The following is a 27,192-nucleotide window of genomic DNA, read 5'->3' as shown; positions in this document are numbered from 1 at the left end:
CCGTGTGTTACACCCCTGGCTACAGGGCTTCTCTGTAGGGGATGCCAATGTTCTCCACTGACTGTGGCCAGTGCGGTGGCTAGCACCTATAATCCCAGAACTCTGAGGGGCTGAGGCGGGAGGGGTGCTCTAGCCCAGGAGTTCGAGACCAGCCTAGGCAACGTAGGGAGACCCCATCTCTACTAAAAATTAAAATAAAAAGTTAGCCAGGCATGGTGGTGCGTGCCTGCCAACTACTCAAAAAGCTGAGGCAGGAGGATCACTTGAGGCCAGGATTTCGAGGCTGCAGTGAGCTATGACTGCACCCCTGCACTCCAGCCTCTGGGCAACAGAGCAAGACCCTGTCTCTAAAAAGTAAATGAATAAAAATAAAATCAAATTGTGATGATAGTTGCACAAGTTTTTGAATATACTGAAAACTGTGGAACTGGACACTTTAAATGGGTGAACAAATGAGTGTGCAAATTATATCTAATAAAGCTCTTAGCAAAAAAATTAAAAAGAAGGCTGGGTGCAGTGGCTCACGCCTGTAATCCCAGCACTTTGCGAGGCCAAGGTGGGTAGACTGCCTGAGGTCAGGAGTTCGTGACCAGCCTGGCCAGCACCATGAACCCCATCTCTACTTAAAAATATGAAAATTAGCCGGGTGTGGTGGTGGGTGCCTGTAATCCCAGCTACTCAGGAGGCTGAGGCAAGAGAACTGCTTGAACCCGGGAGGCAGAGGTTGCAGTGAGCCAAGATTGCGCCATTGCACTCCAGCCTGGGTGACGAGAAACTCTGTCTCAAAAAAAAAAAAAAAAACTGAAAAGAGAGAGAAGAAAGGGAGGGAGGAAGAATGATGGAAAGAAGAAAGAATAATGCTCTCCTGAACTCGCAAAAGAAGAGAGGAAACTGGCACTCTTCTCAGCTGAGAGAGGCCAAGGAGACATCCCCAGCCATGCAAATGGCAGCTTCATCCCAGACCTTTTGTCTTGGGGACAGGCGGGGAGGCGTGGGAAACAGCCGGGTGTGAGCCGACACTATGGTGTGGTGGTGCGTTTCACGGTCACAGAGAGACACATCCTTCTTGTGATTTGGGGTGGGCGCCACAGTGCCTGCTGTGCAGGTTTAGCAGCCCTGGCACAAACACACAGATGTGGAAACAGACGCAGGGCAACCGTGCCGGCTTCTGCCTCTGCCGGCCTCTGCCTGGTGGCACCCCTGCACCTGCCGCTGCTCATAGTGCTGCTGCCAGGCCCACCCTTCCTTGGAGACCCCTTTCTCTGTCTCCCGCTCACGGGACTCTGGGCCTCGGGGTGCCGTGAAGGTCTCAGCTGGGCCAAAGGAGGCCTCGGCTGCCCCGTGGTGTGAGCTGGCTGGAGCCAGGCCAACATAGTTCCCAACAACTGGGACCCTCGGGCCCTGCTCCCACAGCCCTGCCCCATCCTTGTAGAAGATTCTGGACAATAGCTAATGCTGCAGAAAGGGGGCGGCAGTCAGCTGCTATGGGGACACCAGGGCAGGGGTAGGGAGGGATTTTATTACCAACTATTGTTTGAATTTCTCTCGGTACCATGCCAGTAAGTTTTTACAAAAGCAGTAAAGCTCTTGATACAAACTCAATTTCAAAACCACAAAACTGCCCTGTGCCCACTCTGTGCTGCCCCCAGCCTACCCCATCCTGACCCATCCCATGGGCAGCTCTGAGCCAACTTGCCAGCCTCGGGAACCCAGGGCCCCAGAATCCTCCTCCGCGGAGCAAATGTGCAGGCCCCACCACATGCCAGGCAGAGTTTCGGTTCTGGGACGAGACAGGGCCCAATCTGGAAGACTATTAATTAACAACGTCACAGAGGGGCGAGCAAGAGTTTCGAAGACAAATGAAGGCCAGACACGGCAGCACACACCTGTGGTCCCAGTGCTCTGGGAGGCTGAAGTGGGACAATCGATTGAGCTCAGGAGTTTGAGGCCGCAGTGAGCTGTGATCACATCACTACACTCCAGCCTAGGCAACAGAGCCAGATCATCTCAAAAACATTTTAAGGCCGGGTACGGTGGCTCACGCCTGTAATCCCAGCACTTTGGGAGGCTGCACACATAGGGTCTGCAGATTCTACAGCTGCTCCTGGCTGGGGGACCGCAGAGGAAGCTGGGAGACCAGGGCAAACTCCTGGGCTTAGCGATCCTCACCTCGGCCTCCCAAAGTGCTGGGATTATACGCGTGAGCCACCACGCCCTGTCCCTGGGTTTCTTCTTTATCTGGGGCTCAAGACATGGCCAACATGGTGAAACTCCATCTCTACTAAAAATACAAACATTAGCTGGGTGTGGTGGCAGGCGCCTGTAATCCCAGCTACTTGGGAGACTGAGGCAGGACAACTGCCTGAACCCAGGAGGCAGAGGTTGCATTGAGCCGAGATAGTGTCATTGCACTCCAGCCTGGGCGATGAGTGAAACTCTGTCTCAAAAAAAATAAATAAGTAAAATAAAATAAATAAATAAATTTTAAAAAAAGGAAAAAGACAAATGAAGTTGGTTTGGGACCAGAGAGGTCTGGGCGGCAGCGGGGCTGCGTCTGGAAGTGATTGTCAAACACGCAGGGGTGCAAGTTCTGGGCGGTCCAGGGCAGGAGGAAAGTCTAGGCAGAGGGAAGGACCCAGCGAAGCCAGGGAAGAGCTAAGGCCCCAGAGGCCGGATGGCAGGGAGCGCAGAGGAGGTGGCAGGATCGAGGCTAGACCAGGGTGGGCCCTGGGGGCTGGGCTGGAAGGAGCCTGCCCTCCTGTGGGGTTGGAGGGGAAGCCGACGGGTGGTTCAGAGCAAGGAGACACGATCCAACCGAAATTTCCAGAAAGCTCTCTCTGGCTGTGGGAAGTGGATGGCAGGCAGGGCTGGCTTCCAGGGCATGCAACCCCCACGGGTACCCCAGGCCCCACTCAGTTAGATACACAGTTTAAGGCCCGGCTGGCCCCACCTGAAGACTCTCCATGGTTTTAGCACGGGAACCCTGTGGGTTCATTTCACATACGGTCCACAGAGTCTACAGCTGCTCCTGGCTGGGGCACCGCAGAGGAAGCTGGGAGACCAGGGCAAACTCCTGGGCTTAGCGATCCCCTCATCTCGGCTTCCCAAAGTGCTGGGATTATAGGCGTGAGCCACCACGCCCCACCCCTAGGTTTCTTCTTTATTCGGGGCTCAAGACAGGCTTGGGCCTCCAGCTTACCACGAAAGCCGCTCAACCCAACCCAGCTCTCAAAATCTCTAACAACAAAAAAAGGGTCCCTTTCTCCCCTCTACTCATTTTGAGGCCCAAGAGCAGCCTTCTGAGTAAACTACACACCACTGAATGACATGCTTCAAATGGGTGACTTGTATGGTTCGCAAATTGTATCTCAATAAAGCCTTTTTGTTTTTGTGTTTTTGAGACGGAGTCTCGCTCTTGTCAGTCAGGCTGAAGTGCAGTGGCGGGATCTCAGCTCACTGCAACCTCCGTTTCCCGGGTTCAAGCAATTCTCCTGCTTGAGCCTTCTGAGTAGCTGGGATTACAGGCACTCCCCACCATGTCCAGCTAATTTTTGTATTTTTAGTAGAGACAAGGTTTCACCATGTTGGTCAGGCTGGTCTCCAACTCCTGACCTCATGATCCACCCACCTCGGCCTCCCAAAGTGCTGGAATTACAGGCATGAGCCACTGCACCTGGCCTTAAAGCCTTTTTTTTTTTAGGGCAGCTGTTTGTTCCAGGGACACTGCACACCACGGGCCAGGCCTGGCTCCTCAGCCCTCCTGCTGTGACCATGACATGGAACCAGCAGCTGCATCTTATGGGCGGCCCCACCCCGGCTGTCCTGGACAGCTCCTCTGCAACCTGGGAGAGGAACAAGTGAGAGGGGACGCTTCCGGCCGGGCTGAGCAGGGCCGCACGCTCCAGCCTGGGCTGCTCTCCTGATCGCTGACACACTGGGCCCAAGGATACCCTCCCGGGCTGCCACCCTCACTCTTCAGTCTTCAGATGCAGGGGCTTGGCAGGGGGCTTCAGACTGGGGACAGTCTGGCTGACCCCATCAGGCCTTCACCCCACCTGCACTGGCACTGCTGGGGCTGGGCCGGCATCCTGTCCACATGCCCCCAGGCCCCACAACTGCCCATGTCCCCAAGATCTGAGGACTCTCCTTGACCCAGAGTCCACTCTGGGATGGAAGAACTTGAAGGTGGAGCAGGATGCAGGGGTGTGGGCGCAAGGGACACCCAAGAAACAGCCAGGTGATGGCTCTCAGCGGCCACACGCAGAAACTGATGACAAAGAATCGGTTTAAAAATAAGGCCAGGGGCGGGGGCTCACGCCTGTGACCCCAGCACTGTGGGAGGCCAAGGTGGGTGATCACTTGGGGCTAGGAGTTCAGGATGAGCCTGAACATAGCGAGACCCCATCTGTACAAAAAATTTAAAAATCAGCCAGGCTTGGTGGTGCACGCCCAGCTACTTAGAGGCTGAGGCAGGAGGATTCCTTGAGCACAGGAGATCGAGGCTGCAGTGAGCCCGGATTGCACCACTGTACTCCAGCCGGGGACAGAGTGAGACCCTGTCTCAAAAAAAAAAAAAAAAAATTCAAAAAGACAGTGTACGGTTTTTGAAAACTATCAGGCCCTCCTCTGTGGGTAGGAAGTGTGGGGGCTCCCTCGAGCCCTTGTCCTCTTGTCCCACCTCCTGCTCCCACTGGTCCTTGTCCCAGGAGGGATGGGCATCAGGCAAAGCCCTACACTGCCCCAGTGAGTCCCAGCTGGTCCCTGTCCTGGGAGTGCTGGCCATCAGGTGAAGCCCCATGCCGCCCCAGTGAGTCCCAGCCGGCCTCCAGCCCCTGTGCTGCCGTCTTGCTGGTTCCTGCTGCCAAAGCACGGTTCCCAGCAGGGACCGAGGACAGAGGAGCCCTGAGCCAGAAGGCCCAGGAGGAACCCGCGATGCAGCCAGGTTCCCAAGTGAAACCTGGCCACAGAGGCAGCACGAGAACGCCCCTCGGCCCCAGCCCCGGGCATGTGGCCTGGCACCGCATCACCACGTCCCACGAGCAGCTCCAAATGCCTCCCCTGGCAAGACCGGGATTCACTTGTCTCTGGTCTGATCTACATAAAGGGCCCTCAGGCAGGAAAGAGAAAACCTTGGCACCAGAACGTTCTCTGCTTCGTCCTACTCCAGAGAGCACCAGTGCGTGCCAGGTTCCCTCAGCTCAAGGCCCTTCCTCCACCTCCGCAGACACAGCACAGCCTCTTCCAGCCTCTCTCTGACTCTCACCCTCCTGTCTCCTCTCGTGAGGACCCGGTGAAGACATCGGGCTCCCCAGATCATTCAGGGTCATCTCCCAGCTCAGGGTCCTTCACTCAGTCCCACCCGTGAAAAGTCCCTTTTGTCATTTAAGGTAATATATTCATGGGTTCCAGGGATTAAGATGTGGACATCTATGGGGACCATCATTCAGTCCACCACGACTGCCATGTGGAAAATGTACCGTGCAAAGAAATAAGCATACCTTGTACCCATAAAAACTACAAATTAAAACTTCAAACAAAAAAGTACCAACCCCCACATCCCTCCAAGCCCTCCCACCTGGAGAGCACTCCTGCCCAGCACACCTCGGGTAAACTGAGCACCTCTGCCTGCGCTCACTCAGACAGGAGCACAGTTTCCAGAAAATCAGACAAGGGAGTGAGCTCTCCCAACCCAGCTCCCCTGCAACACCAACAGACAGAGGCGGCGCTCCAAGAGGTGGAGCAGGAACAGCCGCGCATGGTCACAGAGCTAACTCCAGGGACCATCGTGGGGGTGGCCAGTGGCCTGAGTGAGGCAGGTGGAAGTGGGCTCCAGTTGCTGGCACCCCCAATGTCCTCAGTTGCCTCCTCCTGAGGCCTGGGCTCTGACAGGTGGGATTTCCAGGTCATGAGGTTTGCAGCTCATTACTTCTTCAGACACTCAGGCCTAACTGTGGGGAGACAAGCAGACGGACCAGCCTCAAAATGAAGCCACGAGATGTGAGCCACATCTCAGCACGGTGGCCCTCGGGCGGAGGTCCTGTGCCCTGTGCCCTGCGTACCCAAGAGAGGTGGTGTGAGGAAGGACAGGCACAAGACCCAGAGCACCTGGGGCCAGGCCTGGCCCTACCACTGATCCCCAGGAGATGAGGGACCAGGGCCACACTCTCAGAGGGAACATAGGACTATCAGCACCTGGCCACGGGGCCCGCCTGTGCTGAATGAATGAGCCACAAACAAAACCCTCACAAGGAATGTGGCCCAAGTCACCACCTCCGGGCCACTTGACTCTGTCCATAAAACCAGCAGTTTGATCCAAGCTCAATGCTCAGTCCTTCTACCCAAGGACCCCCAAACTGCAGAGGAGAAAACAAACGGACGATCACACATTGCCCCTGCTTGGGGGCCTACGGAAAGCAGACAGAGGCAAACGAAAAATGCGTGCCAAGTCTCTTAAATTAAAAATCTGGCTGGATATGGTGGCTCAAGCCTGTAATCCCAACACTTTGGGAGGACGAGGCAGGCAGATCACGAGGTCAACAGATCAAGACCATCCTGGCCAACACCATGAAACCCTGTCTCTACTAAAAAAATACAAAAATTAGCCGGGCATGGTGGCGCGCTCCTGTAATCCCAGCTACTCGGGAGGCTGAGGCAGGAAAATTGCTTGAACCTGGGGCAGAGGTTCCAGTGAGCCAAGATCACGCCACTGCACTCCAGTCTGGCAACAGAGCGAGACTGTCTCAAAAAACAAACAAAAACAAACCTGTGCCAGGCCTGCACTCTATCTACTCTTTTCCTTCAGTGTTTGTTTTTGATTTTATTTTTTGAAACAGTGTCTTGCTGTGTCGCCCAGGCTGGAGTGCGGTGGCACAATCACAGCTCACTGCAGCCTGGAACTCCCGGGCTCAAGCCATCCTCCCGCCGCACAGGTGCATGCCACCACACCCAGGTACTTTCTGTATTTGTTTTGTAGAGACCAGGTCTCACCATGCTGCCCAGGCTGGTCTTGAACTTCTGGGCTCAAGCAATCAAGGCCACCCGCCTTGGCCTCCCAAAGTGCTGGGGTTACAGGCATGAGCTGCCATGCCCAACCTAGCGTTTGTTTTAATTAAAAGAAAAAACAAAAGATGCCCTCCTGGTCATGACACTCCCAAAAACGGCACATGATGTCAGAGTGGCCCCACCCCAAGAGCTGGAGGACACGGGGCCGCCCGAAGCCCACAGCCAGGGGTGTTTTCTTTCTTTCTTTTTTTTTTTTTTTTTTTTTTTGAGACAGTTTCACTCTGTCGCCCAGGTGGAGTGCAGTGGTGCGATCTCGGCTCACTGCAACCTCTGCCCCCAGGTTCAAGCAATTCTCCTGCCTCAGCCCCCGAGTAGCTGGGATTATAGGCACACGCCACCACGTCCGGCTAATTTTTGTATTTTTAGTTGAGACGGGGTTTCACCATGTTAACCAGGCTGGTCTTGAACTCCTGACCTCAGGTGATCCACCTGCCTCGGCCTCCCAAAGTGCTGGTATGACAGGCGTGAGCCACTGCACCCGGCCAGTCAGGGATGTTTTCTATCAGCCCCCAGCCGACACCTATCCGTGTGCACAGACAGAAAGCGAAGTGTTCAAGGTGTGCTTTTTTACAGGTCAGGAAAAGTTACGAGGCCTGAACAAGGAAACCTAGCATTCTATTTAGGAGGAAGAAACCATTACGATTCAATACTCAAATAAGCCAACAGCCGAGGCACAGGAAGCAGGCAGGAGAGGCCGACTTGCAGCTGCAGTGGGACCCCCTTCCCCCGGCGCCCGCGGCCCGGCTTCCTCTGGGCACCAAGCGACGGCTCCAGGGTCGAAATGGAGAAAGTGAGCAACTATTCTGAGAGACTTTTCCAAGACCAGAGGCAGCCCTCATGCACGGCTGGTGGGAATGTTTAAGGGTGCAGCCACCATGGAGACGGGCAGGCGAATCCTGAGAAGGCTAAACGGAATGTACCCTTGGACCCGCGATTCCACACCCAGGTGTCGGCCCAAGGGAAACAAAAACGCATGTCCATAGCAGCACCTGCACACCAACACCTACACACCAACACCTGCACACCAACATCCACACCAACACCTGCACACCAACATCCACACCAACACCTGCACACCAACATCTACACCATCTGCATACCAACACCTGTACACCAACACCTGTACACCAACACCCACACCAACATCCACACCAACACCTGCACACCAACATCCACACCAACACCTGCACACCAACATCTACACCATCTGCATACCAACACCTGTACACCAACACCTGTACACCAACACCCACACCAACATCCACACCAACACCTGCACACCAACATCCACACCAACACCTGCACACCAACATCTACACCATCTGCATACCAACACCTGTACACCAACACCCACACCAACATCCACACCAACACCTGCACACCAACATCCACACCAACACCTGCACACCAACATCTACACCATCTGCATACCAACACCTGTACACCAACACCTGTACACCAACACCCACACCAACATCCACACCAACACCTGCACACCAACATCCACACCAACACCTGCACACCAACATCTACACCATCTGCATACCAACACCTGTACACCAACACCCACACCAACACCCACACCAACATCCACACCAACACCTGCACACCAACACCTGCACACCAACATTCACACCAACACCCACACCAATACCTGCACACTAACATCTGCACACCAACACCTGTACACCAACACCCACACCAACACCTGCACACCAACGTCCACACCAGCACCTGCACACCAACGTCCACACAAACACCTGTGCACCAACACCCCCACACGAACACCCACACCAACACACCTGCACACCAACACCCACACCAACACCCACACCATCCACACCACCTGCACACCAACACCTGCACACCAACACCCACACCAACACCCACACCAACATCCACACCAACACCCGCACACCAACACCTGCACACCAACATCCACACCAACACCTACACACCATCCACATCAACACCTGCACACCAACACCCACACCTGCACACCAACGTCCACACCAACACCTGCACACCAACGTCCAAACACCTGCACACCAACACCCCCACACGAACACCCACACCAACACACCTGCACACCAACACCCACACCAACACCCACACCATCCACACCACCTGCACACCAACACCTGTACACCAACACCCACACCAACATCCACACCAACACCTGCACACCAACACCCACACCAACACCCACACCAACATCCACACCAACACCTGCACACCAACACCCACACCAACACCCACACCAACATCCACACCAACACCTGTACACCAACACCCACACCAACACCCACACCAACATCCACACCAACACCTGCACACCAACACCCACACCATCCACACCAACATCCACACCAACACCCACACCAACACCTGCACACCAACACCCACACCAACACCTGCACACCAACACCCACACCAACATCCACACCAACACCTGCACACCACCTGCACACAAACACCTACACCAACACCCACACCAACACCTACACACCATCCACATCAACACCTGCACACCAACACCCACACCAACATCCACATCAACACCTGCACACCAACACCCACACCAACACCCACACCAACATCCACACCAACACACCTGCACACCAACACCCACACCAACACCCACACCAACACGCACACCAACACCTGCACACCAACACCTGCACACCAACACCTACACCAACACCCACACCAACACCTACACACCATCCACATCAACACCTGCACACCAACACCCACACCAACATCCACATCAACACCTGCACACCAACACCCACACCTGCACACCAACACCTGCACACCAACACCTGCACACCAATGTCCACACCAACACCTGCACACCAACACCTACACACCAACGTCCACACCAGCACCTGCACACCAACACCCACACCACCTGCACACCAATGTCCACAGCAGCACCTGCACACCAACATCCACACCAGCACCTGCACACCAACATCCACACCAGCACCTGCACACCAATGTCCACACCAACGCCTGCACACCAATGTCCACAGCAGCACGACTCTCAACAGCCAGAAAGGAGGCCACATGAGCGCCCATCAGCAGGGGAGCAGGTCGCCCGGCACCACACACAGCAGAACTCGACTCAGCCATGAAATGGAGCAAGGCTCTGACGCAGGCCACGGAGTGGATGAACTCTGAGGATGGGCCACTTGGTGAGAGACTCCAGGCACAAAAGGCCACACAGTGCGCAATCCCATTTCTATGAGATGTCCAGGACAGGCCAGTCCACAGAGGCAGGAAGGAGATGCCTGGTTTCGGGGTGTGGGGGGCAGGATGGGGAGCAACTGCTGAGGGGGACAGAGCTTCCTCTGGGACAATGAGATGCTCCGGAATGAGTGGTGATGCTGCCCAGCCCTGTGAGTGCACCAACGACCTCCAAACTGTATCCTTTAAAGAATGAATATGATGTATGTGAATTTCCTCTCAGTAAAAGTTAACTTTTACAAAGTGAACGCAGCCTATCTGGGGACCTGCCAAACCACAGCAAGCCCACATGGTTTGCCCTGAGCTCCTCCTCTCCTTCAGCTCCAGGCCTTCGGAAGCAGGAGCCCTGCTCCCTTACTCCTGTCTCCTGTGCTCTCCCCGAGGACTTTCTAGCACCTCCTGGTTGCTGCACTCAGCACCTTCAGATATAAAGTGGGTTTATCAAGGGCTATGTGGTGAACTTCGGCAGGATGAGGTGACTCACGCCTGTGACCCCAGCACATTGGGAGGTTGAGGTGGGAGGATCAGTTGAGGCCAGGAGGTGGAGGCTGCAGTGAGCTATGATCACACCACTGCACTCCAGCCTGGGTGACAGAGCGAGACCCTGCCTCAAAAAAATAAAGCTAACTGGCTGGGCACAGTGGCTCACGCCTGTAATCCCAGCACTTTGGGAGGCCAAGGTGGGCGGATCACGAGTCAGGAAATGGAGACCATCCTGGCTAACACGGTGAAACCCCATCTCTACTGAAAATACAAAAAATTAGCTGGGCGTGGTGGCAGGCTCGTGTAGTCCCAGCTACTAGGGAGGCTGAGGCAGGAGAATGGTGTGAACCCGGGAGGCGGAGCTTGCAGTGAGCTGAGATCACGCCACTGCACTCTAGCTGGGGTGACAGAGCGAGACTCTGTCTCAAAAAAAATAAAAATAAATAAATAAGTAATAAAGCTAACTGATAGAGCAAGTCGCTTACTTGGTTTGTGCTGTGTTAATTTGGGTACAAAGAAAACAGCTGAGTTTTAGAAAATTGACCATCTTGTAAGGAAGCACAAACTTGAAGGGTAAAAGCAAGATTTCAGGAGGCACAGACAGACCTGCCAATTTCCAAACCAAGTCACCAAGAGACTCGTCCATCCTGCTCCAGCCAGCAGTAAGTTAACCTGGACAAGAGGAGGCGCGTGGTTTTCTGCACAGGCTCAAACAGGAAATATCTCCAGATGCGCAGGCCACGCCCTCTGTTCCAGCTATTCACTTCTCCCGCTGTGAGGAGAAGGCAACCAGGGACAATGCTCAGGCAAATGGACACAGCCACGTGCCAATAAAACTTTATTTATAAAAACAGGGGGTCAGATTGGGTCCAGGGGCCATAGTTTGCCAACCACGTGCCCAGAGCCTCTTCCCTTACACTTTATGACTTCCCAAAGGAGGCTGGGCTCCACCACCCTCCTCAAGGTCCTAATCGCAGTAGAACAGAAAAGGCACCCACAAATGACTCAAGGGCCCCAGCTCAAGTCCACACTCGCCCTCATTAGCTACAAGGGGCCCTGGATGGGCGCCTTCCTCCCTCTGCACAGGGAAGCGGCACAGAATCCAAGGGCGACGCCGCACAAGGCAGCCTTTCCCCGGTGCTCTGCCGGCCGCCGCTGCCACTGCCACCTCTGCCTTGACGGGAGGACACTGCACTGCTCATCCCACACTTGACACCCTCCGCTGGGTCACCCGGGCCCTGTGGGTGTGGCCAGAAGGGATGAGGTCATTCTCTCTCTTCTCCTGAGTGGTCCCTCTGCCACCAGAGGCACCTCTTTAAGCCCACCGTCCTCGGCTTATAAGAAAGGCACAAGAAAAGGAACTAAACCCTGGGCGGCCGGGCCATGGAACTATCTCAAAGGCATTTAAAAATGAGTCTCCCATTTTTAGAGACCCCTGCTCTAACTGCTCCCCACTTCTGACAGTGTGTGGGGGAACGCCCCTTGAGCTCAGGTGTCCCCAGGGCCGATGCAGACAGGGTAGTGGGTCCTGGGAAACCCCAGTGTCACCCGAAATGCAGGAGGAGCCACAGCTTTTCCGGTTTCTAGAAGTGAGAGTCGGGTGGCTGGATGCCGAAGGGTGAGATGCAAGCCCAAAGCAGACAGGCTTCATGAAGAAACTTGCAGAAGAACCTCCCTACCATGGCCCGCAGGCTCCCGTCTAAGCACTGCTCGTGCCTGGACGTCCCGGGAATTCAGAGCCGGTCAGGCCACCACCTTCTCCCCGGCGGGCCACCCAGGGAAGAGGCCACAGCCTTCTGGTCCCTGGTCCTGTGGGGCCACCTGGGGGCCGGGCCCATGTTACTTACTTCTGGATGGCGAGGTTCCTGGGTGGAGATGCTCCAAATATTTGCTAGGATTTGTCAGGTGCCTCCAGCAACGGTGATGGTTCCTAAAACATGCAAATAAAAGCATGATTAACTACAGTGATGGCACGCTCAAGTTTTAATTCTAAATTCGACTCCCACCAGCTGTACGCAGCCCGAGAACGCTTGCCTTTATTCAGATTTTCCACATTCTTGTCAATTTTTTACAAGACAAAAATCCGTAACTATAAGCACTTTACCCAGTCAAGTTTTCCAATGAGGGCCCATTTTAAGCTTAGCTCCTAAAATCCAGGGGCCAAGGCAGCGAGAGTATCCGTGAACAGTCAAATGAAACCAAAGAAGCTTCTGGAGGCCTTAAGACGCAGACAGCTACTGAGAGATTTTCAAGAAGTTTTGCTTCCTCCAAGGGGAAAAGTGCAGAAAATGCACCCAGTTTTTCCCCCACCCCCTAACACCGAGAGGCAGAGCACAGGGAGAGAGGGAAGCAGGGGCTGCGACCACACAGGGGCCAAGGCACAGCCCAGGCGTTGAACTTAGTACTGGACACAGAGACGCTCAGACACTTGTAGGATGGATGCGGAACAGAACTCCAAACTTTGGATGTGACACCAAGACCTTTTTATTTTTATTTTTTTTAAGAGACAGGGTCTCACTATAGTGTCCAGGCTGGTCTCGAGCTCCGGGCCTCAAGTGATCCTCCTGCCTTGGGTTCCCAAAGTACTGGGATTACAGGCATAAGCCACCACGCCGGCCAATATCAAGACTTTCATGGCGGGGTGAGGTGGCTGACATCTGGAATCCCAGCACTTTGGGAGGCCGAGGCAGGCAGATCAGCTGAGGTCAGGGGCTCGAGACCAGCCTGGTCAACATGGTGAAACCCCGTCTCTACTACAAACACAAAAATTAGCCGGGCGTGGTGATGTGCACCTGTAATCCCAGCTACTCAGGAGGCCGAGGCTTGAGAATCACTTGAACCTGGGAGGTAGAGGTTGCAGTGAGCCGAGATCACGCCATTGCACGCACACCAACCTGGGTGACAGAGCAAGACTACGTCTAGGGAAAAAAAAAGGACTTTCACATCCTGACCTGCAGCTCCCATTGGACTTGGCACACCTGGGGCTCGGTGGGTGCCCAGGCCTGCGAGCCCTCATCTCAGAGCTCCTCCGGTGCTGGCTCTCAGCTCAGGCTGCCCTCTGCTTCCTTCTGCTCAGCTAACTCTCACTTCAGAAGCACTCTAAGGTCCCCTCGACAGGCCCAACCTCCAGGGCAGAGAAGCTCGTCCCCTGGGGCCCTGGTTTTGTTGTACTTTTTTTTTTTTTTTTTGAGATGGAGTCTCGCTCTGTCACCCAGGCTGGAGTGCAGTGGCACGATCTCGGCTCACTGCAACCTCCGCCTGCCAGGTTCAAGCAATTCTCCTGCCTCAGCCTCCCGAATAGCTGGGACTACAGGTGTGTGCCACCATGCCCGGCTAATTTTTTGTATTTTTAGTAGAGACGGGGTTTCACCATGCTGGCCAAGCTGGTCTCGAACTCCTAACCTTGTAATCCACCCACCTCGGCCTCCCAAAGTTGTACACTTTTTATAATTCAACAGGACTTTTAGATAACACCAAGTAGTACGGTGGCTCACACCTGTAATGCCAGCACTTTGGGAGGATGATGAGGGAGGATCACTTGAGGCCAGGAGTCTCAACAGCCTGGCCAACATAGTGAGACTCTGTCTCTACAAAAAATTTAAAACTTAGGTCAGGTGCGGTGGCTCACGCCTGTAATCCCAGCACTTTGGGAGGCCGAGGCAGGCAGATCACAAGGTCAGGAGATCGGACCATCCTGGCTAACACGGTGAAACCCTGTCTCTACTAAAAATACAAAAAATTAGCCAGGCGTGGTGGCAGGCGCCTGTAGTCCCAGCTACTCGGGAGGCTGAGGCAGGAGAATGGCGTGAACCCAGGAGGTGGAACTTGCAGTGAGCTGAGATCGTGCCACTGCACCCCAGCCTGGGCGAGAGCGAGACTCCGTCTCAAAAACAAAACAAAACAAAACAAAACACTTAGCCGGGTGTGGTAGCATGTGCCTGTGGTCCCAGCTCCTCAGGAGGATCGCTTGAGCCCAGGAGTTCAAGGCTGCAGCCTGGGCGACAGAGCGAGACCCTGTCTCAAAAAAATAAATAATGCAAGTTTCACAAATGCCCTAGAGCACACAATGAGCTCTGATATTTTCTATGTTATTTTAATCTGCTTTTTAAAATCACTGGGCACGGCTCATTCACCCGACTTCCATATCTTCCCACAGGCCCCGCCCTGGGTAGGAAGGGAACAGCAGGTCCTGGACTGCCGGGCCGCGGGCTGCACCTCTTCCCCTGTGCCAGATGAGCAGCCAAGTGCCCTGCAAAGGGCTTCATGACCTCTCCCACCTGCCCAGGCCTACCCCTGACACTGTCACCAGCTGAACCCGACGACCGGAATCCCTCCACGCAGCTGTGGGCAGCAGAACAATGGTTCCCAAAGATGTCCCCGTCCTAACCCCCAGACCCTGGGACTATTTCACCTTCCATGGCAACAGGGGCTTTGCGGATGGGACTGAGTTAGGCATCTTGAGATAGGGGATGATCCGGGAGGCGGAATGTCCTCACAGCCTCCTCATGGGAGGAGGCCAGAGGGTGAGAGTCAAGGCCTGGAAAACGCTGCGCTGTGGCTGTGAAGGGAGAGGAAGGGCCCCAAGCCGAGGGATGCGGACGCCTCCAGACGCTGGGAAAGGAAAGGAATGGACTGTCTCCAGGAGCCTCCAGAAGGAACAGCCCTGCCCACATCATGATTTTAGCCCAGGGAGGCCCATGTCAGACTTCTCTCCTCCAGGCATGGGACAGAATGAACGGGTGCTGTTTTCAGCCACTGTGTCTGCGGCCATTTGTCATAGCAGCAAAGGGTACCTCCCTGACTTCAGCGGAGGCAAGCGCCTGTCCACTCCCAGGGGCCACCCAGGCCTCTCCCCTGTGACCTGCTGCTCCTGGCTGCCACCAGGTCCCCACGGGATCCTGGGTCTCCCCTGCCACAAGTAATTGTCTCTTTGTACATCTCTCTCCCCCACTGCACGACGGGCCACCCCCACTCTCAGCACTTGGTCAAGAAGGCATGGAAGCCACCAGACCCTGAGGCTCTCAGCTGGACAGACCTCAGCCCAGTGCTACCAAGACCACGGGTCCTTCTGCCCTCCCTCTCTGGGGCCCCAAAAGCGCCCACTCCAAGCTGGGAGGCTGGAGGCTCTGGGGCTGAGGCCGGGCCCCAGTTCTCAAGGCACAGCCCAAGCCTAGGCCTCTGTCCACCCTGGTCCCCCTCCGCAACAGATGAGAGGCCGGGCTAGCCTGCCTCCACTGCCCCTCCAGGAGGGAAGACGAGGGGTTGGGGCCCAGGCAGCTCCCCATTCTTTACACATGGGCTATGCGGTGACTTCCTTCCATCAGTGCACAAATGGAAAGTCGGGGGCAGCATCCCGGGGAGAGGATGATGAACCCCTGCAGCTACGCCGTCAGGGCAGCAGCAACAGCCACACGGCTCCATCCCCGTCCTGCTGATGGCCCACGTCCTGACGCTCACCGGGATGTGATGAGAAGAGCCCTTACCTCTGAAGTCCTCCCAACAGCCTCCACCCCATGCCAGCCTGAGCAAAATGCCAGACACACCCCAATCGAGGGGCGCCCTACCATCTGCCTGGCCAGCCCCCTCAACACTGTCGAGGCACAAAACACAGGGAACGTGTGGGGAGTGGTCCCAGCCCAGAGGAGCCTGAGGAGACGGCCACAGGCCACGAGGGATCCCAGGACTGCCACGGGCCACGAGGGATCCTGGGATGGCTACGGGCCACGAGGAATCCCGGTGTGGGGGGCCCTGGGACAGAAAACAGTCCATTAGGGGAAAGCAGAGGCAATCCAAATGAAGCGGGAAGTGTCATTAACAACGTGTTAATCAAGAGACAAATGCGCCACAATCGGCAGGATGTTCCCACAAGGAAAACGGGTGGGGGATGGCAGGCAGAGACGGGAACTCTCACTACCACTTGCCCAAATTCTCTGTAAATCTAAAACTGCTCCAAACACTAAGTTCTATTAACTGCCAGGAGGGCAAGACCCAGGTGGTTTAGGTTTGACTGCACCCTGCCACGGGCCCAGCCTGTCAACCCTGCTGCGGCTTCTAGGCAGATCTGGGCACTAGGAATAGAACTGGCAAGGGGAGCCCACCACAGCATGACAGAAGCCTGCAGTGACAGCCCAAGGCATCGGACGACAACGCCCCCAAACAGCATGAGCTACCGATTACATAATAGCCACTGCCCCGCACGTGCTGACCCTGAGGGCAGCCTCAGATACAGTGCTGGCTCTGTGAGCCCCTCCGCCAAGACCCGCAGGTGGGGCGGAAGAAGAGACCACTGGCGGGAATCAGGGAGGAGACAGCGGCACCACAGCACAGAGGCCTGGGGACCACAGAACTTGGCCCCCAAGAACCCCCCAAAAGGAGGTGCTCTTGGCCATGGGGCTGCCAGTCACCGGAGCCCCCAGGGCTGACCCTCGGGTGGGTTCAGAAAGTTGGGCCTGCACCAGACCACACTGCCCACCTCTTTCCTGGGTCTGGGCATGGGTCCAAAAACAGGAGTCTCTGAACCAGAAGGAAGGGGTCCTCTCACCTGCACGCCTGGCGAGGTTACCTGACCCGGGATGGCCCAGTGCCCGGCCCTGCCTGCCTCTCCCACGGCCACAAGCCCCAAGTGGCCTTCAAAAGGGACATGTCATTTCCTGCCTCCCACCCAAGTCTTCAGCCCCACAGGAAGGTCCTCCTTTTTCCAGGGGCTCTGCGTACCCCTTACAGGTTGGGGGTGGACACCCAAAGCCTCAGACGGGCCCACGACATGAACGCTCTGGCACCCTATGAGTATGAACTCAGGAGCTTTGGAAAAGAGACAGTGAGATGGATACAGATGTGCATATACACATGGGTTAGCGTTCCTACTTCCAAGCCCTGTCAGCAGAGAAAACCTAGAAGCAATGATGCCCCAACAGCATCGAGCACGGCCAGCACCCAGGCCACGGTTTGTAAACATCATTCTCCACTATGAGGAACCAGGGCGCCCTGCAGGACACGTGGTCAATTCCAGGGCTGGGGCAGAATATACAAGCTGAGCCCAGATCGCCCTGCAGGACCTGAGAGGAAGGGAAGGCTTGACAAGACGGGAGCGGGCAGAAAGGACACGCGAGGGGCTCCCGATGGCCAAAACGAGGACCACCTACCTCAGCACCAGGATGAATGACAGCCTCATGTTACAACCCACAGGATAAAACAAACACACAGATGGCTTTCCTGAGAGAACATGTGAAATGCAATCGAGCGCCAAGTGCAGTGGCTCATGCCTGTAATCCCAGCACTTTGGGAGGCCGAGGCAGGTGGGTCACTTGCGGTCAGGAGTTCGAGACCAGCCTGTGCAACATGGTGAAACCCCGTCTGTACTAAAAATACAAAAATTAGCCAGGTGTGATGGTGGGCACCTGTAATCCCAGCTACTCGGGAGGCTGAGGCAGGAGAATTGCTTGAACCTGGGAGGCGGAGGTTGCAGTGAGCGAAGATCGCGCCACTGCATTCCAGCCTGGGCAAAAGAGTGAGACTCTGTCTCAAAAATATATAAATAAATAAAATGCAACTGACAAACGGGGAAGAAGGACAGCTTTCCTCCACAGAAGAATTCTCCTTCATAAGTGTCAAAGGAATAAGCATAACATAAAATCACCATTCCAACACCACGGGAATATTTCCTGCAGGAAAGAGCCACGCGGAAATGCAAAAATTGGTGAGCAAAAGTTGAAGGAACAGGACATGTTCACAGGCTCAAAGTCCCAAAGGGAAAAGGAGTAACTTTGCAGTGGAGAAACTTGACTGACGCCTCAGCCAGGAGGCCACGGTCAACACCACCACGCTGAGCCGCATCAGCCACATCAGCCACACGCACCTCCTGATACGCTGCACAGGGAAGGAGCAGAACGAGCCCTATGGTATGCTTCTAAAAAGTCCAGAGCCCAGGCTAACCATGAGAAAACGTCTGAAAGCCAAGGGAAGTTCCTTCTACAAAACATCTGCCTGGTGCTCTTTGGAAGTGCCAAGGTCATGAAAGTCAAGGCAAGATGGAGGCCTTGGCACCCCTGGAGGAGCCTATGAGACTAAATGGTGAGTGGGGTCCTGGATGAGGTCCTAGACCAGGAAAGGGACGTTGGTGGGACAACTAGTGAGATTCTAGTAGAATCTATAGTTGAGGCCAGGTGCAGTGGCTCACGCCTGTAATCCCAGCACTTTGGGAGGCCAAGGCAGGCAGAGCACCTGAGGTCAGGAGCTTGAGACCAGCCTGGCCAACATGGTGAAACCCTGTGTCTACTAAAAATACAAAAGTTAGCCGGGCGTAGTGGAAGGCACCTGTAATCCCAGCTACTCAGGAGGCTGAGGCAGGAGAATCGCTTGAACCTGGGAGGCAGTGGCTGCAGTGAGCCAAGATGGCGCCCCTGCACTCCAGCCTGGGAGACAGAGCAAGGCTCTGACAAAAAAAAAAAAAAAGAATCTATAGTTGAGTAAATCGCATGGTAGTATGGAATTGGCTAATTTCTGAGCATTCTGTGGTTACATAAGATGCTCACATTAGGGGCTGAGTGAAAGGTACACAGGAACGCTCTGTGCTATCTTTGCAACAGTTCAGTGAGTCTAAAATTATTTCAAAATAAAAAGTTAAAAAGACCAAACCAAACAACCACCTGGACCTCTGTCCTCTGAAGCTCAGGGCATAGCAGGTTTTCACTGGAAGAGGAGAGTCAGGCCATGAAAGAGCCAAGGTGATCAGAAACCAAGTGGACACCACCACATCCCTTCCACTTCCGGGCCCCACTGAAGACCAAACCTGCTGAATTCAAGTTGCAGATCCTCCTTGAGTGAAAGAACTGAAAAGCTGACATTTGTCACCAACCTCTGCATCCTAGTGAAACAGCCTCTTATTTAGAAATATGTCACCAAAACCTTCATATCCTTACTGATACCAAAATCCAACTGAGGAAGGTGGCATGGCTCAATAAAGGAAGCAGGGAATAGGCCGGGAGCGGTGGCTCACACCTGGAATCCCAGCACTTTGGGAGGCCAAGGTGAGCAGATCTTTTGAGGTCAGGAGTTTGAGACCAGCCTCACCAACATGGCAAAACCCCATCTCTACTAAAAATACAAAAATTAGCTGAGCGTGGTGGCATCCACCTGTAGTCCCAGCTACTCAGGAAGCTGAGGCAGGAGAATTGCTTGAACCTGGGAGGAAGAGGCTGCAGTGAGCCGAGATCATGCCACTGCACTCCAGCCTGGGCAACACAGCGAAACTCTGTCTTTAAAAAAAAAAAAAAAAAAAAAAGGCAGGGGCCAGGCACGGTCGCTCATGCCTGTAATCCTAGCACTTTGGGAGGCCAAGGCGGGCAGATCACGAGGTCAGGAGTTCGATACCAGCCTGGCCAGTATGGTGAAAACCTGTCTCTACTAAAAATATTAAAAAAAAAAAAAAAAAATTAGCCAAGTGTGGTGGTACATGCCTATAGTCCCAGCTAATCAGGGGACTGAAGCAGGAGAATCGCTTGAACCCAGAAGGCAGAGGTTACAGTGAGTTGAGATTGTGGCACTGCACTCCAGTCTGGGTGACAGAGTAAGACTCTGTCTCAAAAAAAAAAAAAAAAGAAAAAGAAAAAGAAGAAACAAGGAGGCAGGGAACAGCCAGGGTTTTCTGGATCCCAACTAAGAAGGCTGTAGTCTCATCAGCTAATCTGGGTCTCTATATGTTAATGTAAGAACCGTATTATTTTTCCTTAACGTCTACACTCAAGACTAGACAAAAAATAATTCATGGTTATGAACCTACAGTAATCAAGACAGCATGGTACTGGCATAAGTACAGACATTAGATAAACGGGAGAAAGCTGAGAGTCCAGAAATAAACCCACACACTTAAAGTCAGGTGATTTTCAACAACAGTGCCAAGACCACTCAATGCAAAAAGAACAGTTTTTTCAACAAATAGTGCTCGGACAGCTGGATATTCACACACAAAAAATGAAGGTGGACCCTTACCTCACACCATATATTTATACTAATTCCAAATAGGTCATAGATCTAAATGTAAGTGCCCAAACTACAAAACTCTTTTTAAAAACTTTTTGTACCAACAGTATCTTCCTATGTTGCCCACACTGGTCTCAAACTCCTGGCCTCAAACGATCCTCCCAACCCACCCTTCCAAAGCATTGGGCATATAGATGTGAGCTAGTATACCCAGCTCAGAACTACCCAACTCTTAGGAAAACCATAGGATTAAACCTTCGTGGCTTTGGATCAGGCAAGATTTCTGGCTAAAACACCAAAAGTGCATGTGGAAAAAGAAAAATTGTTTGCAAAGACCTCAAGAAAGTGAAAAGACTTGGCTGGTCATGGCAGCTCATGTCTATAATCCCAGCACTTTGGCAGGCCGAGGTGGGAGGATCACTTGAACACAGGAGTTCAAGACCAGACTAGGCAACACAGCAAGATGCCATCTCCACAAAAAATAAAGAAGAAAAAAATTAGCCAGGCATTGTGGTGCACACCTGCAGTCCCAGCTACTCGGGAGGCTGAGGTGGGAGGATCGCTTGAGCCTGGGAGTTGGAGGCTGCAGTGAGCTATGTTTGTGCCACTGCACTCCAGCCTAGGAGATGGAACAATACTCTGTCTCAAAAAAAAAAAAAAAAAAAAGAGAGAGAGAAAGTGAAAAGACAATGTACAAAACAGGAGAACATATATTTGCAAAACATTATCTGATAAGGAACTTGCATCCAGAATATGTCACCAACTCTTGCAACTCAACCAAAGACAAACAACCTAACAGAAAACACGGGCAAAGGATGGAGCAGACATTTCTCCAAAGAAGATACAAAAAGAGTCAACAGTCACGGGAAGAGATGCTTGACATCACAGCAATGAAGCAAAGGAGAAGAGGAGAGGCCAAAACCATGCCGAAAATGACAGAGGAGCCAGTGGGCTTCCAGGACCTTCTAGAACCCTCTCCAATATGGCAGAGCCTGGCCAAGAGCTGCCATTCATATTCCAGTCCTGAGATAACTTTGCTACGTTCCCCAACTCTCAAATGGGAGATGGAGGTTGGCAGGGGGTGCTCGCGAGGGATGGTGGGGACAGGGCCCTCCCCCAAGGCCCTTCTAGAAGATTCCGCCTCCCCTGTTCCACCCAGGTCCCTGCCCAGGTCTGCGCCTGGTCCTCACCACCCCCGCCCCACCTCATGAGCCCCATGCTTCTGCCAGGAGGTGGCTGGGGCCCGCTCTGGTGTCCCCTTGCTGGTGCTCCTCATTGAGTCACTTCCCAGCAGCCCCATGGGAAAGGCACTGCTGTCACTCCCACTTCACAGAGGGGAACATGGAGGCCGTCCCAAGTCCCAGAGGTGCTAACCCAGGCTGTCAGCTCCAGGGCTGGTTACCCTCTTAACTCACCATATCTTTTTTTTTTTTTTTGACATGGAGTTTCGCTCTGTTGCCCAGGCTGGAGTGCAACGGCATGATCTCAGGTCACTGCAGCCTGCACTTCCCAGGTTCAAGCAATTCTCCCGCCTCAGCCTCCAAAGTAGCTGGGATGACAGGCGTGCGCCACCATGCCCAGCTAATTTTTGTAATTTTAGTAGAAATGGGGTTTCACCATGTTTGCCAGGCTGGTCTTGAACTCCTGACCTCAGGGGATCCACCTGCCTCGGCCTCCCAGAGTGCTGGGATTACAGCCATGAGCCACTGCACCCGGCCTAACTCACCATATCTCAACCAACACATTTCCAGTTGCCAGGGAGATAAAACCCCAGCTAGGGCAGATGATGTGGCAACACGAGTCAGAAAGATGCGGCGGAGGGGCCTGGAGTGCCAGGAAGGACAGTGAGGAGGGGTGGGAGGAGCAGGAGAATGGCTGTGGGCTGCGGGGAAACAGCAGGAAGTGAAGCCCCCACAAGCCCAGGGGATGGGGGTTCCGCTCTGAGGATGGGGTGCACACTACCCAGAGGCAGGGTGGGGTTCCAGTAGTGGCGGGACAGACGGGGACAGGGAGAGGCTGCGGGGAGCCAGGCATGAAGAGGGCAGGCCTGCAGCAGGGATGGAAGGAAGGGAGGCGGGACCAGCACCATCCTGGCTCCCTGCCGCCACCAGCAGCCCCCCATCCTTCTTCTCTGTCCTTCACTAAGAGAACATCAAAAACTGTCCCCTACCCATGAGCCCTCTCCCAGGACCCCCACAGCCCCCAGATCAGGTGATGGAGGCCCTGAAGTGCAGCACGAGACCACTGGGATGAGAAGCCACCTCTTGTGACCCAGCATCACCACTCACCTCCGTCAGAGGAGGACGCGGTGACTGCAGGGGCGACCCCTGCCCCTCGTATCACTTAGACCCCCAGGGCCAGTGCCAAGCAGGGGGCTCTCTACCCCACATCCCTCCCAGTTGTGTGGCGAGGCGGCCGCTGGAGAATGGTGGGGACCTTCTCCCCCGTGGCCCTGTAGCCTCTAAGAGCGATGTTAGAGGGAGGTCCTGGGTGAGGACATGGTACAGAGCACAGTCCCCCAAGGCCTGGTCCCAAGACCACTGAATGCAGAAAGAAAAAGTGTTTCAACAAACAGTGCTGGGACAACTGGATATCCACATGCAAATAAAGGAAGGTGAACCCCCACCACCCACCATGAGGCCCAGAGGAGGGTGAGGCCCCCACCTCTGAGGCCTCAGTTTCCTCATCTGTAAAGGGGGCTCCCCATGTTAACACCCTCCTCGTGGGGTCTTCAGGAAGCTCAATGAGGTCCCCTAAGTGGCAGCTGTCACCATCCTGTCACTCAGGAGGCTGACCAGCAAGTCCAATGACACGACAGGTCACAGAGGCCATGGAGGAACAGGTGCCCACACTGATCTATGCCCCAGTGGCCTGGCAGCACCACTGGGAAGGACGGTTTGGTAACATCTCTTCTTTCAAAAGCACCTGCCCCTTCTTGCCAGCTGCCCCGGGCATCTGTGTTCTCCATACTTGTCCCACCTGGCCACCGACACCTCCACAGGCCACTCCTGTAGCCTCAGATGTCATGGGGCGACAGAACTCCACCATCAACTCCACACACAGCCACAGAGTGGGCTGCACAGACGCATCTCCAAGCTTTGTGCTGGATCCCTGGGACAGGAGCTATCTGCCAGGTGACGGCCGCAGGACAGGCCGGCACACACAGAGCGCGCAGAAAAGGAAGACGCTACACAGATACCTCTAGAAGGGTTACCACTTCCAGGGGGTGGGAGAATAAAGCCTGGGGAAGTGGGAGACTGTGCAGGGGGTGACCAGCTCGTCTCACTTTGCCCGGGATGCTCCTGGTTCCGGCACCAAAGCCTTACGTCTGTCCCATATTTGCATGTCTCTGGGGTCAGGCTGGGGGCTGTAATCTGAGGGCTGCCTGGACAGTAGGGAGTGTATTCCGGAGGGGAGCAGGGGTGGCCTCTGCCCAACACCCAGGGGTAATGCCCACCTGTGACCACTAAAATATAGCCGCCTTCCTGCCCCTCTGTGGGTGACTTCTCACGCTCACCGCACGGGGGTACGGGGACTCCCAGGGAGCACAGAGCCGTGGTGCATCTCACAGCCAAGCGTTCTCAACTACATGAAACTGGGGAGCTGAAACGTGCACGGCAGCACACGTGCACACCGGGTCACAGGGACTGGCTGTGTCTAGACACTGCCAAGCGTCCCCAGACAACATGCCTGGCTGAGGGCATTGCTCTAGGAAGCTGCCGGGCTGGGGTGGGCCTGACGATCCATCTCTGGATCGTGGGTAGAGGTGTATGAGCCCCGGGGGCAGCAAGGGCTGAGAAGGGCCAAGGAGCTGGCGGGATGCGCGGTGAGAACAGGACCACTGTGGGCCATGCACTCCAGGCCGGGTGAAGAGGGAGCGAGGGCCTGTGGCAGGGCAAGGGCTGGGAGCTGAGCACGCGAATGGTGGAAAGTGCCAGGGGCCGGCGTGTGGAAATGGCGAGGCCATTGCACTGGAGGGGTTCCCATGAGTCTCTTTCCCCCAGAAGAAAAGGACTTAGGAGAATCCTTAACCTCATCCCTAAGTCTCTGCCAGCACACCCGCCCTCCAGGACACATGCCATCCACCGCCCTAGCCGTCCCCAGTGCCAGCATTACTGCCACGTATTAATTTCAAAGAAGCATTTGTGCACCAAAGTACCCAGAGAAATGCACAAACCCTAAAAAACAACATGAAACAGGACGCGCAGAGGGGAGCCAGACGCACCCAGGCAGGAGACAGCATTTTCAAGCAGCTGAGCATCCGACCGCGGCCAACAACCCAGGGGGCAGACCTGCTGTGGAGAGACGAGGAAGACCAAACACAGACTCAGGCATATGCGGAGACTGTGTGGGGAGCAGAGGGGGTTTCCCAAGGCAGTGGGGTAAGCAGGGACCTTTTTTTTAGACGGGGTCTCACTCTTGTCACCCAGGCTGGAGGGCAGTGGCACGATCTCAGCTCACTACAACCTCCACCTCCCAGGTTCAAGTGATTCTCCTAACTCAGCCTCCCAAGTAGCTGGGATTACAGGCGCCCACCACCATGCCCAGCTAATTTTTGTATTTTTAGTAGAGACGGGGTTTCACCATATTGGCCAGGCTGGTCTCAAACTCCTGACCTCTAGGGATCCACCCACCTTAGCCTCCCAAAGTGCTAGGATTACAGGTGTGAGCCACTGCACCTGGCCAAGCAGGGATTTGTTTGTTTGTTTGTTTGTTTTGAGACAGAGTCTTGCTCTTGTTGCCCAGGCTGGAGTGCAATGGCACGATCTTGGCTCACCACAACCTCTGCCTCCTGGGTTCAAGCAATCCTCCTTCCTCAGCCTCCCGAGAAGCTGGGATTACAGGCATGCGCCACCACACCCGGCTAATTTTTATTAGAGATGGGGTTTCTCCATGTTAGTCAGGCTGGTCTCGAACTCCCGACCTCAGGTGATCCGCCCGCCTGGGCCCAAAGTGCTATGATCACAGGCGTGAGCCACCATGCCCGGCCCAAGCAGGGATTTTTTTAATCAATGGAGCTGGGACAATGGCGTAGCCATTTAGAAAACAATAAAGTGAGGTCCCCACCTCGCACCTCTGCGAGAATGAACGGCGGTGGAATCGGAATGTGAGTGTAAAGGAGGAATCATACAAGAGCCAGAAAAAAAACGAGGTGAACTCCTCTCCAGCCCCAGAGACGGAAAGGGCTTTACAACCACAGCTCTAATCAAGAGGCAAAGAAAGTAAAGACTCAGAAATGTGACTTTTGTTGAGACAGGGTCTCGCTCTGTCACTCAGGCTGGAGTACACTGGTGTGATCATAGCTCACGGCAGCCTTGAACTCCTGGGCTCAAGCAATCCTCCCACCTCAGCCTCCTGAGTAGGTGGGACCACAGGCATACACCACTATGCCTGGCTAACTTTTTTTTCTTTTTTGTAGAGATGGGGGTCTCACCATGTTGCCCAGGCTGGTCTCAAACTCCTGGGCTCAAGTGATCCTCCCACAGTCCAGGGACTACAGGTGTGAGCCACCGTGCCCAGCTAACTATTTTTTTTTAATTAGCCAGGTGTGGCTAATTAATTACAGGCTCACACCTGTAATTTCAGCTGCTTGGGAGGCCAAGGCAGGAAGACTGCTTGAGCCCAGGAGTTTGAGACCAGCGTGGGCAACATAGTAAGACCTCGTCTCGAAAGAAAGAGAATAAAGAAAAAGAAAGTGAAAAGAAAGAAAGAAGAAAGGAAAGAAAGAAGGAAAGGAAAGGAAAGAAAAGGAAAGGAAAGGAGAGAGAAAGGGGAGAGAAAGGAGAGAGAAAGGAGAGAGAAAGGAAAGTAAAGGAGAAAGAAAAAAAACATTCTGCAGAGCAAAAGAAAACCAAACACCAATAACAAAGTCAAAAGGCAATCCAGAGACCGAGGGAAAATATTTGCACTGGGCGAGGTGACTCAAGTCTATAATCCCAGCATTTTGGGAGGCCAAGGCCGGTGAATCACCTGAGGTCAGGATTTTGAGACCAGCCTGACCAACATGGTGAAACCCTATCTCTACTAAAAATATAAAAATTAGCTGGACATGGTGGCACACGCCTGTAATCCCAGCTACTCAGGAGGCTGAGGCAGGAGAATTGCTTGAACCTGGGAGGCGGAGGTTGCAATGAGCTGAGATTGTGCCACTGCACTCCAGCCCGGGCAACAGAGCGAGACTCAGTCTCAAAAAGAAAAAAAAGAAAAAAAAAAACACAAAGAAAATATTTGCAATACATACCACAGAGGTTCACATATTGGAGTTTCAAGTTAGGAGGAAAAAGTCAAATATCCAATAGAAAAAAGTAAGTGAAAAGCATGAAGATACAGCTCACAGGAAAGATACAAAAACAGCTTTAATCACAACAAGATGTTCATCACCACTCATAACTACAGGAACAATCATTAGAACTCCAC

General features: G+C 54.1%; 1 protein-coding gene across 7 annotated transcripts in view; it reads right to left on the bottom strand.

The window, feature by feature from the left end:
- Nucleotides 1-27,192, bottom strand: part of KDM4B (lysine demethylase 4B) — a 185,892-nt gene that overhangs the window by 125,187 nt on the left and 33,513 nt on the right. For all 7 annotated transcript variants that reach the window (XM_019015988.4, XM_019015991.3, XM_019015987.4 and 4 more), the window contains exon 2: nt 12,645-12,727. The gene's annotated coding sequence lies outside the window, so the exon portion shown is untranslated. The remainder of the gene's footprint in view (nt 1-12,644; nt 12,728-27,192) is intronic.

The sequence above is a fragment of the Gorilla gorilla genome, chromosome 20 (genome assembly GCF_029281585.2).
Source record: "Gorilla gorilla gorilla isolate KB3781 chromosome 20, NHGRI_mGorGor1-v2.1_pri, whole genome shotgun sequence".
Lineage (NCBI taxonomy): Eukaryota > Metazoa > Chordata > Mammalia > Primates > Hominidae > Gorilla > Gorilla gorilla.
Note: the sequence above shows the minus strand (reverse complement) of the source record. Positions and strands in the feature narration are given on the sequence as shown.